Source organism: Neomonachus schauinslandi, chromosome 11, assembly GCF_002201575.2.
Source record: "Neomonachus schauinslandi chromosome 11, ASM220157v2, whole genome shotgun sequence".
Lineage (NCBI taxonomy): Eukaryota > Metazoa > Chordata > Mammalia > Carnivora > Phocidae > Neomonachus > Neomonachus schauinslandi.
In genome coordinates, this window is record NC_058413.1 from 12,102,153 (window position 1) to 12,114,677 (window position 12,525).

Consider the following 12,525-nt stretch of genomic DNA (forward strand, 5'->3'; position numbering starts at 1 on the left):
ATAGGAAGTAGGCAGGTAATGGAGGGATAAACTTTCCCCCAGACCTCGATGCCATCACGACTTCTGAGGTTTGGCAGATTTCAGACCTTTCTTCTCCAAGAACAGTGGTTACTTCTGCTACTTAGAGAAATCATGAAAGCAGCACTTGGAAATGTCTCACTCAGGGAGATAATCTTATATTTAGTGAATAACAACATTGGACATTTAAACGCTGCTTGCACTAGTTTCTTGATATGATTCAAAGCAGAAGATCAAAGCATAAACTGAATCCACTGAATTTCCTTTCCCTAATTTTAATCAGAGGAAATTTCCACCCACCATTAAAATTTGTGTAAGGATCACATCTTCATTGTATAATACTTATCAGTTGAAATGCACAGCATTATGCTTTCCATCTTTGGTCCATGTGTTTGAAAGTTGAAGTTTCTTATGCAGACAAAAGATGTTTTAATATTTTTAATAATTTCTCTAGAAGGTTTTAACTCAAAGGACAGGGCACTGGACCCAGAGTCAGATGACCCAGCCTTCAATCCTTCAAAACCCCCAACCCACATCCCTGCTCACCCATTGGTTGAGCACCTTTGTATTTTCCGGCTCCTTCTGTTAATGTGTTGGGACAACTTTGGTAGAAAACAATAAGCCACCTTTGTATGTAACAGTTTCAGTAGATGAATTGTTTAAACGTTAACCCAAATCAACATATCTTTCTTTATAGAGCTTGCACTCTGTTCCATGCTTTTGGCCTTTGTCTAACATAATTACCAAAGCTTGCAGAAGGTTTGGAGGAAAAAGCATTTCTTTTCCAGGGGCTATGTAAGAGGAGATTTGTCTTCTGAATTAAATACTTGCATTTCTCAGTACCCTTAACTTTGGTGAATCTATTATGGGCACACATAATAGCTTTCTGTGCCCTCTTGGCTTCTGTTTTTTCAATAATTCAGTTCCCCTCTGGATCCCTGTTGCATTGTGATGTTCTGTAATTAGATGCTGCAAGAATAAAAAAGCTTGTAGAAATGCACTTCCTAAATAGGAACAGCACAATGATGCACAGCCCAAGTCCAAGTCTACCTTCAGGTCTTGTTTTGTGTGCTGGATGGTATCCGTGAATGTGTGTGTGTGTGTGTGTATGTGTGTGGGGGGGGCCCGGGGGTGGGGTGGTGGTGATTAACTTTACTTCTCACATATCAGTGTCTTGATGGTGTTTGTAGCCGCAATTAGTCTAAGTCACTACATATTCCATGATATCAAGATCTCAAAGACCACAAAACAAGAATTTTTATTTTAAATGAGAAAACCAGAAATTTTGGTGGGCTGAATCAGGGAGCTCAGAAAGTCAAATTAGTTTTGAGATTATCAAACTCATTAGGCACAGGGCAGCCTCTGTTTGAGGAGAGTGGATCATGGGGCTTGTGGAGAGAAGAGTGAAGAGGGAATTTTGGAACAGAGGCTGACCTATAGGAGAAGCTTCCTCTAGCACATGGCCACTGCCACCCAGCGCGACCAGGAGCTTCTCCTGGATCCAAGGCCTTGACTACCTGGACCTGCCTCATCTGTCCTCCTGCCACCCCCCCTTAGCAGGGTGGCCTCTGGAGCAACACACATAGAAGAATAGTCATTAAAGACCAGCATCCACTTCACATGGGAGCCTTCTCAGTGACTTCCAGAAGTCACAGAGCTCATGGGCACCCAGACTTGGAAGCAGGGAGGACATTTTGGTCTGAGCTCAGCTCCTTTTCCTACTTGATCCATATAATCGACTTCTTTCTTTTCCTCTTCTTTCTGTTCCTCCTTTTCTACTTCCCCTTTTCCCTTCTCCTCTTCTTCTTCCCCTTTCTTTTCTTCTTAACCCCTTTCCCTCCTAAGCTGTTGAGTCCCTATGAAAAATCAGATTTTATAGTTTGCGTATCATAGCTATTACTGTACCTAGTAAGGCATATTTCTGGGTGTGTTCCTTTGTGCCTCAACACCCCAGTGTGGCAGAAACATGTATGGCTCTTCTAAGAGTTAAAGGCCTGATGCTTATATATTTCCCTTTCTTACTGAAGTCCTCCCCAATTAGTGTGACAGGTGACTGCCAATGGGTATAAGAGAGTACTAGTTCTGGTGTCAAGAGATGATGAAAATCCTTACTCTTCTTATCAGGTGTCAAGAAAGCCATTTAATCTATCTGACCTCAACATCAAGGTTGAACTGTGAAGATGACAAAATAAAGTATTTGAATGTGCCCGGCATAATAAATGCGTATTCGAGACAGTGGAGACTCCTATGCTAGTTCTCACTTGGCTGTCCTCTTGCTCCCCACTTTTGGCTTCTGAGCTCCCTCCCTCTTTCCACCCCATCCAAGTCCAAGTTTTTATTTCTAGCCATTGCTTAACTTCCTTTCTTCCAAGCTCCCGGTTCTACATCAGACACATTTCAAGCTGATATTACATGAGTATTCATTTACAGAAGCTACCCAGAAGGAGACGGCTTGTCGCCAGCAAGACATTAATTTTCAGAATCCACATTCCTGTGGGGAGCTTTTCACTTCCACATGGGAAATCTGTCAAATGGAGACTAAACGCCCATTTGGTTATTAACAACTCCCACCCTCTCTCTGTAGGGATGGCCTGATGAATGGGAAGCAGTGAGTAAGGCTCATGGCTCAGGAGAGTAAAGGCACAGGAAGATTTCCTTCCTGAAATGGCCAAAAAGAGAGTGAAAACACATCAATAAGGACAATTATTTATATCGGGATAGATTACCCCTTTGAAAAAAGGATTCATGATTGAATTATTCTAAATACGAGACTCCCTTTGTGCATTAGATGATTTGCTTAGCTTTATGTATGGGGAAAGGAAAATGAAAATATTGAGAGTCTTTGACAATTGAAGCTAACATTACAGAGTCATAACTCTTTAACCTTCAAAGAGCCTTTAAAAATAATCTTGACCAACCCTCTCATTTTACAGTTGACAACCCTGATTCCCACAGTTTAACTTGCTTCAACTCACAGAGAACCAAGTCTTATTAGACTCTTATTCATCCTTTACATTGTATAAAGTTCTTGAAGTGTCAAAAGACATTTTTACATTTTTACTTTCATTTTTCACCACGAGAAAGATTTTTGTGCTTCAGTTTTGCAATTGAGGAAACTGCAGTTTTGAGAAGTTGGCTTACCTGCCTACTATTAACAAGAGGATTCAAGATTTGAACAGTAGTCTTGCCTTCCCAGCCCAATTCTCTGAGAAAGAATAAGTAGCCTTATATTCTAGTAAGTTTCAACAGAGGACTTATTTCATGTATAAATCATTTACAGACAGTCTTTCCTGATAGGTCCCTGCAGTGTGGAAAGGCGCTGTGGAGAATACAAACAAATATAAGACTATAAGATATAATTCCTGCATATATGGTGACCGATGCAATGCAACTTGGAGATTAATGACTCAGTATTCAATAACTTTGTCAGCAGGAATTCTTCCTGGCCTCTACGGAACTTAATCGATCAGAGCACATTTGTTTTCAGCCTTGAGAGTGGGAGTTGAGTCTGCAGCCCACAGAGAGAACAAGCCTCAGCCATTGTTACAGGGCACTGAGCACAAGCTGCAAGAAAGGCATGGCGTGAGATCTGTGAAGGAACCAGGCCATAGTCAATGCCGTTCTTGCTTCAGAAGCAGCTTGCAAACAGTGCAGTAAAACAAGGCACATGCTTCCAGACATCTGGCAATTTGAGGCATTTGTGGTCATGGTCAAGTGAGCAGTATGGAAAATAATAATTAGAACTCTTCAGAGATGAGACAGAATCCTGTGGGCAGGGAAAGCTCCTTGGAGGAAGTGGAACTTGAGCCAAGCTCTGAAGGGATAATGTAGAAAGAGCCCAGACTTCAACAGGGGAGGCTTAGCTTCTAGTCAAAACCCTATCACTTACTAACTGGGAGACTAGCAGAAGTCACTTGCCTCTGAGCCAACTTCCTCCTTATCAAAGCGGAGATAGTAGCAGGCCAAACGTTCCTCAGGGATGTTGTAGGGTCAAAGGAGATAATGGATAGGGAAGCATTTTTAAAGTTGCTACCTCTCCCTAATGATAGTATTGCTACTGACAATGAAATTATTAGCAGAGCTGACTGGGGAGTTTCTGACCAACAGGGACCGGCCTGAACCCAGGAATGAAGATGGGACTGCACATGGCAGGAGCTTCTGTTGGCAGAGGCTTGTAGGAAAAGTAAACCACTCAGATATCAAGATGACGGACCACCAACTCCTCAGTCCTTTACTTCTGCAGGGAGTTAGGACTTGTTGCCATCCAGCTGGATGAAGGGCCTGGGTCTATGAGAGCAATTGTATCCCTAAAGACAAATCCCTTTCATTGCAAAACTTCTGTAGGATCCTACCACTCAACTACTCAGATCCAAGTCCAAGAACCTCACCTCCTATTCATGACATGAGATTTCTCTGTTGTTGGTCTGTGATTATTTCATAATGTGTGTGTGTGTGGTGGGAGGTGGGGTGGGGAGAAGGGGGCTAGTTTTTATAGTATATTTAACCAGCAAAAATTTAGTGTCTACACATGTGTGTATATAATATTTTAATATTATATATATATATATATATTAAAGCTTCTTACAAATCAGTGGGAAAAATACAGACAGCCCAATAGAAAAACACAAAATTGAATCACTCAGTATTTGTTCACGTTGATTTTACTTATCTCCAGTTTGGGGAAATGATGAACTCTGCTGATGTGAACTTTTTATCATGAGTCTCGGTGCACATATGCATTCAATTCTCTAGGGTATATGCATCTGAATGTGGAACTGCTGAACCACAGGTAAATAATATGGCACTAGTTTTGAAAGTAGTTGTACCAATTTATATTCCCATCAACAGTTGTGAGGTCCCACTGCCAACACTTGGTATCACTGGGGTTTTAAATTATGCCAATCTGAAAAGAGGTTAGTGTTTTTTTTATTGTTGTTTTAATTGTATTTCTTGATTACTGATGAAGTCAAACACCCTTTGGTGGGTTTTCTTTTTTCCAATTCTTTCAGCCATTTTTCTATTGCTATGTAAAAATAAAGCAAATCACAAACAGATCCAAACAGAGTTATGGAATGAAACTTCTGCTTTATTCCTGACTTGGATGGTGTCTATATTGACATTTGCTTCCTAACTATTATTAAACTCAACCTAGATGTTTTATGCACTTTTTTGAGTATATGTATATATACTTATATATGTAAGACGCATATATATGTATGTAATCACAGTAAAAATGTTAAAAAAGGAAAATGAAACATAGTTCCTATATTCATCCCTATATTTCATCACAAAACTTTATGTACTTTTCCATTATGTATCCTGTTATGTACTATTCTGTATAAGATGTATTTCATAATACAAATGTTAAAAAAGATACATCCAAAAGAGTTCCTATATTTAAGGACTTTATAGAGTAAACTAAAGTGGAGACAGCACCTACATATAAATAAGTTTAATTCAATGTAGCAAATTATAAAAACCAATAAGAGATACAGATAAACTGTTATGGTAGATTGCAGAAAGAATAGATCCCGGTGGGGGGGAGGTGCGGTGCAGGTGGGCACTAAAGATGAAAACACTTGTTCTGGATAAGACACATGCAGTGAAATGAGAATGAAGCTATGCAGATGTATTCAGCAAAGTGTTCTATTTGTCTAGAATGTAATATTCATGAAGAGAAGTAATGGAAAATAAGTTTGGAATGCTGTAGGCTGGTGCCCAACTGTGGAGAACATTCTCTTTCAAGTTAAGATTTTCCAATTTAAACTAGATTCAAACTCAGCTGTGGAAAGTCTAGATATCATGTAAATATCAGAAGTAGAGGAGGGATCCCAAATAGTGTAGATCATTTAGAACAGTTTTGTTGATGCACCTGTGTTAAAGCAAAGCATTTGTTTGCCTCAGGCATATTGTTCAACATTTTATGTGTGAGCACATATTCACCTAAAAAGTTATTTTAGCCCTTGTTGTAGCAGACATTGGTCATTTTTGAAATATCCAGAATCCATTTTCCTTCAGTTTTTAAAAAGATTTATTTATTTATTTTTAGAGAGAGCAAGAGACTGAGAAAGAGAAAGAGAGAGCATGAGCAGGGGGAGAAGCAGAGGGAGAGAGGGAGAGAAAATCTGTTAGCAGACTCCCTGCCCTGAGATCATGACCTGAGCTGGTCCGATGCTTAACCAACTGAGCCACCCAGAAGCCCCCATTTTCCTTCTTAAAAACATTCTGACTGTCCTTTTGGAGAATGATCTCATAATCACTGGGTTGATGGGAGAATTCCCAATGCCGCCCAAGCCTATGGGAAGCAAAGTAAGGGGAAACCTTTCCTTCTCTGCCCCTATGGAGAGATTTCCTACAGAGAGATGCATAGAGGTGCACAGAGGGCAGGTATGAGTTCTAAGCTCAGCCAATGAAAAGTTCTTACTCTCCCAACTTTGAACCTGAAGAAGTGATACATACATGCACAGCCCAAAGGTGTGGGTTTCATTTGCCCCCATGGTGGGATTCCGGTTGGGCCATTTCAGACAGGATATAGTTTCTTTACTGTTGACTTCTGTTCTTAGGCCTCCAAAATGCCCCCAGTTCCTGCCTGTTACCCAGTTGCCCACTGATTCTGTGAACCTCATGGTATCCTTTTAATTACCTCCTTTTTCCCCTTTATGTTAGCCTGAGTTGGTCTGTCTGTATTAAAACATAACTGATATATCTAGCACGTGAGAAACACTCCACCGGGGATCGTAGAGTGAGCAAGAGAAAAGATCCCAGTCTCAAAAAATTGAGACATAGAGTAGAAATGTAAAATGTTAAAAGAACAAGAAATAAAGCCCTCAGTAATAGGAGGGAAATCTAAGCATTTTAACTAGCAAGTCAGTATGAAAATTTATACTGCAGAGAAAGCATGGCCATAAGATTTATCTTACCAGCAGAAAGCAAAGCAATTACCAAGTCATCCATTTTGTAATCATGTTTCCTTGCTAACAAAGCTGATTAAGATCTAGAATTATTGGTATAGAGATGAAAGGGACCTCGGGGCTATTTTTGTTTCACCATCGTATGTGTCAGACGAGGAAGCTGAGGCTTGGGGAGGGGAAGTGGTCTCGTGTCCAAGAAGGCGCTGAGCCAGATCTTGAGCCGTGATCCACCACAGCAGACCCTCACGCACACCACAGCTGCCCTGGCCTCTGGCCAGTTCCCATACCGTGCTTGCGAATGCCCACTTTTGCTTCTTCCTGGATGCTGATAGGATCACTCTCTGTCCTTATGAACACATTATTGGTTCTCTCTTCTGATAATGGTTGCTTTATACCTGAGTGACACATGGACCCTGCTAATTGTCTTCAGGGAGCCCCCCTCTCCCAAAGTAACCTGCAGCCAAGACTGGCCAGTGAAGGATACCAAGGCCTGGCCCCTTGTCTTGTCTCTTGGAGATGGTTCCTGAGATCTACCCCAGCTCGAGTTCCCCAAAGGATAGGCTGAAGGCCTCGTGTCTGGTCCCAGCATCTCTCCCTCACAGATGCCTTTCCTGAGAGCAACCCCTGGTGAGCCACCTGCATGCGAATCTCAGTCTCAGAGCCTGCATCCCAGAAAATATGATCTAAGAGGTCTCCTTACCTGCTCTTAATTCTGCGAACTTCTTTTTTTTTTTTTAAAGATTTTATTTATTTATTCATAAGAGACAGAGAGAGAGAGAGAGGCAGGCTCCCCGCTGAGCAGGGAGCCCAATGCGGGACTCGATCCCAGGACCCCGGGATCATGACCTGAGCCGAAGGCAGATGCTCAACCATCTGAGCCACCCAGGCACCCACGAACTTCTAATGGCCAAATAATATTGTTTTACCTTCTTTGGGATCATGATTTGTGTTGCTCACAATTTCAGAGATAAAATCCTAAATCTTCAGACTTGTTTTCTTTTTTTTTCAGTAAAACTGTATTTTATTTATCATTTATTTAAATTCAATTAATTAACATATAATATATTATTGGTTTCAGAGGTAGAGGTCAGTGATTCATCAGTCTTATACAATACCCAGTATTCATTACATCACGTGCCCTCCTTAATGTCCATCACCCAGTTACCCCATACTCCGACCCCCCTTCCCCTCTAGCAACCCTCAGTTTGTTTCCTATGATTCAGAGTCTCTCGTGGTTTGTCTCCCTCTCTGATTTTGTCTTGTTTTATTTTTTCCTCTCTTCCCCTATGATCCTCTATTTTGTTTTTTAAATTCCACCTATGATTGAAATCATATGATAATTGTCTTTGCCTGATTGACCTATTTCGCTTAGCATAATACCCTCCAGTTCCATCCACATCATTGCAAATGGCAAGATTTTATTTTTTTGATGGTTGAGTAGTATTCCATTGTATATATATAACACATCTTCTTTATCCATTCATCTGTTGATGGACATCTGGGCTCTTTCCACAGTTTGGCTATTGTGGACATTGCTGCTATAAACATCGGGGTGCACGTACCCGTTCGGATCCCTACTTTTGTATCTTTGGGGTAAATACCCAGTAGTGCAATTGCTGGGTCCTATGGTAGCTCTATTTTCGACTTTTTGAGGAACCTCCATACTGTTTTCCAGGGTGGCTGCACCAGCTTGCATTCCCACCAATAGTGTAAAAGGGTTCGCTTTTCTCCACATCCTCGCCAACATCTGCCATTTCCCCAGTGGTTAATTTCAGCCCTTCTGACTGGTGTGAGGGAGACTTGCTTTCTGAATAAGCAGAAAATAACAGCCCTGAGTTGAGTGCACACAACTTCCACATTTCCTGGAGATGTAAGCCTTAGGATTCATCACCTCCCTTCACCAAGTCTTCCCTGAGGGTTTCCTGTGTGCTTAGAGCTCTGCTGGGCATTGTAACTTTTGTTTCTCACACTTACTCTGTTAGCATTGAATTCATTATCCTAATTTTATGGTTGATAAAACCTAGCCTCGGAGATGTGAGGTGACTTACTAAAGGTCATCCAGCTGGAGGAGCGTATTCTACTAAATGATAAGCCACTGGAGGACAGGCACTCTGTTATCTTCACCTTTGTGTCCCTAGTACCTAGCTTAGTACCCGGCATGTAGCAGGTGTTCGATGATCCTTACTGAATGGATGGATGATTAGACCTTCAAGGAAAGAGAATTATAATTTTATCGAGCACCTTTATCATGCCAGATTTGTTTCTATAATTCAATGTACATTATCTCCTTAAGATTCACAACAGATGTGTGAGCAGTGAATCAAATTTCCCATTTGACAGATGGCAAAACCGAGGCTCAGATACGCAGGTGCTAAGTGGCAGAACCAGTATTTAATCCACTCTATTCGGGGGGGCTCTACATGTCTTCTACTGTACCTGGACCTTTGCACTGTCTCCTATTTCTCAGATAAGGAAACAGGTACAAAAGCCTTAAGTAGCTCTACCTAAGTCATGTTGCTAGAGTGGTCGTGTCAAGGCTCAACCCAGATTTCCTGGCTCCCCCTCCACAACACCAACTAGTTCTGCTCAGCAGGCTCAGAATCTGTAGGACTGCGGTCGCCTTTTCCAAACATGGTCAGTAGGATGCCATTGCCACTTAGCTCGCAAAACTCCTCACCAAATATAAAACCAAAAATGTAGGCCACCTGCCCATGTGATTGTATCTCATAACTCCGAGCTAAAAATAGCTCTCTGCTTGCTTGGCCTGTTTATAAGATATTAAAAGCTCATATTCAAATTCACTCTTCTCCTGGATTAATGTCAAGATTATGGCTTTCCAGGTTTCTTTCTCTCCCTGCCTCTATCTCATCCAGCAATAAGTGGATTATGCTTGACCATGTTATTTTCCACATGAATTACTAAGCGCTTATTTTCATAGATGAATTTCATGGCCCTATTCTCTTTGCTGTACCGGCAGAATTCACTTCTGAAGGCGGAAGAGAGGAGTGGTTAAGGGTGCAGGCTCTAGAGCCAGATGGGGGTTAAGGCTGTATATTCTTGGGCTAGGCGCGCAGACTTTGTCTTAGTTTCCTCATCAGTGAAATGAAGACAAAATAATACCTATTTCCTAGGATCGTTTTGAGGATTAAACAAATTAATTCATGGCCAGTGTTTTACTCCATTTCCAACACATGGAGAGAGTGCACGAATAAGATAACTAAAAACAAAAATCAACAAAACAAAAAATCACCACCACCTGGCATGACTAGTTTGTCCCAGTTAGCCTGGGACTTTCTGGATTTCACACTGATAGTCCCAAGTGCCAGGGACTTGGCGGTCCTGGGCAGATTGGGGTGGTTTGTTACTCTATTCCCCATCAGTGAAACAAACAAAAGTTTCTGAATTATTCCTTTACTTGCCAAGTATGTATTTTTTTTTGAAGATTTTATTTATTTATTTGACAGAGAGAGACACAGCGACAGAGGGAACACAAGCAGGGGGAGTGGGAGAGGGAGAAGCAGGTCTCCCACTGAGCAGAGAGCCTGATGCAGGGCTCGATCCCAGGACCCTGGGACCATGACCTGAGCTGAAGGCAGATGCTTAATGACTGAGCCACCCAGGCGCCCTGCCAAATATGTATTGATCACGAAGACATTCCAGAGGTTTTAATGGTATCTGAAAGGTAAACAGAACAAAATGAGTCCTCACAGGATGCTCAAGCTAATGAGACAAAATCACGAAAGTAGGCATATTCTGTATGGCTGAAAGCTGGCATGAAATATTCAGAGTATAACCCTGAAATGCCTTACTCTCAGGGTACAGTTTGTAGGAATTTCATGGGTTACACATTTCTATCTAATAGGAATTTTTTCCCCCAAACGCTAATGCTGTGGGGAGTTGGGGAGTCAACAGATTTACATAGGAAAATGTACTTCTGTAGGAGTAAGTTAAACAGCTTTCTTTACTGCAATACTTCTCGGCATCTTTAATAGGCTAATGAACATTGGACTCTCTAGGATGAGGATATTTTAAGTACTGTTTCCAACTTTTAAAATTGTGATAGTACAGAATTTTTTTTAGGACTTATGGAATGATACCACTGTTGCATAGAGCTTTGACAGAAAGAAAATCTAGATAGCATCTGGTAGTGACCATAGAAATCTCAGAGGAGAGATAAAGGCTCCAAACCCCAGCTCCTCATAAATGGCGCAGCCATGCTTAATCCTGACAGACTGAGCTGTGGTTCTTAACCTTCTTTTTTAGTCCATGAACCTCCAATTTGATGAACACAGAGGATGAACAGAGGATCAAAGGCCTCAATTCAGAAGCTTGAACTTTTCAAGAACATACCAGAGAGATGTTATGTTTCCTTAGGAATAGCAAAATCTTGTTCTCTAAGAGAATTTTGAGCTGTTGTATCAGCAGGAATGGGGGGAAAAAAATCCACAAAGACTGAAATGAATTCCAACGCAAGAAAGAAATACTCAGGTGTTGAGTAGCATAAAGTATCGTGGGGATGCACAAAAGCAGTACTTGCACAAAATATAGTAATCCCTTTGATATATTGTGCATTACTTTAATCAGGAGCTAATTTCTCCTAGTAGTTTAGGCTGTAGCTTCTGAGATCAGATTCCCAGTTTCGAATATTATTTTTGCCATTGCTGGTGATGCAACCCTGGGGAAATTACTAGAATCTCTCTTAGCCCTAGAATTCCCATCTATACAGTGGCGATCATAACAGTATCTTTTTCATGAGGCTTGTGGATGTCACATGACCTAATTCTTGCAGCTTCGTGCCAACTCATAGTAAAGCTCAGGAAACATTAGGTATTATTATCAATATTATTATCAGGTGGATACTATTATTAACTATATTGCGCAGAAGAAGCAACTGAGGACAAGCGTGATCCGTAGCAGATTAATCTTATCAACCACACTCACCTCCGAGATAACCATCATTCATTACTGAGGAGGAACTGAAAGGCAGTGCCATATTTTTTAAAACATATTTTAAGCGATGCCTCACGTTTTTTTTTTTTCTCAGAAGAAATATTTAAATAAAACAAAATAATGTACTTGGGAGTCTTCTAAATTATTTTTATCCTAATCACCACTTACCTATGTGAATCATATTTACATGTTTGCAAATCATGTATTTATCTATATGAATCCTATCTGGACTTGTGTGGCTTCTCTCCTTGGGTCAGATATGCCTTGAGAGTGTCTCTACGTTTGGGGGACACCCAGAGTTGTTCTTAACAAGACTTACATAACCTTAGTCGTTCTGCACAGGCTTCAGCATCCTTGATCTCGCCTCTGTCCAGTGACATGGCAGAAGCAAGAGAGAAACACCAAGGGAGGGAGGGAGAGAGGGGGGCGGGGAGCCACTAAAACATCAACATCCTGTGACTACTTTAAGTTGGAAGTGAGTGCCTGCCTTCCTTCCTTCCTTCCTCCCTCCTTCCTCTTTCTTTCTCTCTCTCTTTCCTTCCTTCCCTTCCTCCCTCCCTTCTTTCTTTCTTTTTCTCTTTCTTTTCTTTCTTTTTCTTTCTTTCTTTCTTTCTTTCTTTCTTTCTTTCTTTCTTTCTTTCTTTCT

At 41.1% G+C, this 12,525-nt stretch overlaps 1 pseudogene; it reads left to right on the forward strand.

Annotated features, from left to right (window-relative positions):
- Positions 1-4,775: 4,775 nt before the first annotated feature.
- The window catches only part of LOC110576145, a 28,555-nt pseudogene continuing 20,805 nt past the window's right edge, over positions 4,776-12,525 (forward strand).